This window comes from Chiloscyllium plagiosum, chromosome 14, assembly GCF_004010195.1.
Source record: "Chiloscyllium plagiosum isolate BGI_BamShark_2017 chromosome 14, ASM401019v2, whole genome shotgun sequence".
NCBI lineage: Eukaryota > Metazoa > Chordata > Chondrichthyes > Orectolobiformes > Hemiscylliidae > Chiloscyllium > Chiloscyllium plagiosum.
This window is the reverse complement of record NC_057723.1, coordinates 6942631-6944040: the sequence shown is the minus strand read 5'-3', so window position 1 is coordinate 6944040 and position 1410 is coordinate 6942631. Positions and strand designations below refer to the sequence as shown.

The following is a 1410-nucleotide window of genomic DNA, read 5'->3' as shown; positions in this document are numbered from 1 at the left end:
GGGGGCGAGGGGAGGGGTCTAGGCAGAGGAGGTGGGGGGGATAGAGAGAGACAAACAGCAAGATCAAAGTGCATAATCTTATATTTGGAGACTGGTCATTCAAAGAATGATGTCAGGGAGCACCTCCTCATGTGGAAAGGGTCTTGAAAAACTGGAACCATTCCCAACAAAGAAGTGGGTTCTGAAAGCTGAGCCAGAGTTTTCAACAATGGGATCGATTGATTTTGTTGGGGAAGGCTACACATCCAAGAAAGGTAGATTGAGTTAAGGTACAGAGTAATCATTTATCCAGCTCCAGAGATCGACTGGAAATATCACGCTGGGTTCGTGCTGTCTGGCCAATTTCATTCAGGTGTCCTGGATGAGCAGTGAGAATGGCCTTTGCACCCCAGAGTCAGAATCGTGAGTGAAGCCTGAAGACAGGTGAGAACAATGTGCCACACACTCTCACGGAAATGTGGGCAGGCATAGCTCTCAGATAAACTGCAGAAGTGAGTTGTCATTAAATAAAGGCGTTGGCAGCTTACATCCCTCATAAATTTCAGGTTGTCAATTTAATGGCTTGAAATTTTCTCTTAACTTTGCTTTGAGCAACAGTGAGATATGAAAAGTAAAAGGGCTACATGTTGCCAAGACTATCATGTCAGAAACAGGTAGGTGCTCAGTGCTAACAGCATGAGCCATCTCTGACTGCAACAGTTACTTTACTCCCATTTCCAGTCTTGACAAAACCTTCTCCCCTCCCCCCACCCGCCTCTGATACAGAAAGGAGCTGGAGGCAATGAGAGAGAGAGGGGGGGCGGATGAGGAGAAGCCAGGAGGAGTGGAGGCAGAGTGCACAGAGAGGCAAAGCAACGAGAATGGTGAGTAGGGAGGTGAGACACAGTGAGAGAGAAAGGCAGCCCAGAGACAGCATTCAAAAGTGAGAGAGTGTGTGACAGCGCGACAGGGAGAGCGCGCCACAGGGAGACTGCGTCACAGAGAGAGAGTGCGAGAGAGAGAGAGTGCGAGAGAGAGAGAGAGTGCGAGAGAGAGAGAGAGAGAGAGAGAGAGAGAGAGTGCGAGAGAGAGAGAGAGTGCGAGAGAGAGAGAGAGTGCGAGAGAGAGAGAGAGTGCGAGAGAGAGAGAGAGTGCGAGAGAGAGAGAGAGTGCGAGAGAGAGAGAGAGTGCGAGAGAGAGAGAGAGTGCGAGAGAGAGAGAGAGTGCGAGAGAGAGAGAGAGTGCGAGAGAGAGAGAGAGTGCGAGAGAGAGAGAGAGTGCGAGAGAGAGAGAGAGTGCGAGAGAGAGAGAGAGTGCGAGAGAGAGAGAGAGTGCGAGAGAGAGAGAGAGTGCGAGAGAGAGAGAGAGTGCGAGAGAGAGAGAGAGTGCGAGAGAGAGAGAGAGTGCGAGAGAGAGAGAGAGTGCGAGAGA

The 1410-nt window shown here is 50.6% G+C and overlaps 1 protein-coding gene across 2 annotated transcripts in view; it reads right to left on the bottom strand.

Annotated features, from left to right (window-relative positions):
- dctn4 (dynactin 4) overlaps nt 1-1410 on the bottom strand; it is a 51720-nt gene that overhangs the window by 6337 nt on the left and 43973 nt on the right. The window lies entirely within an intron of this gene.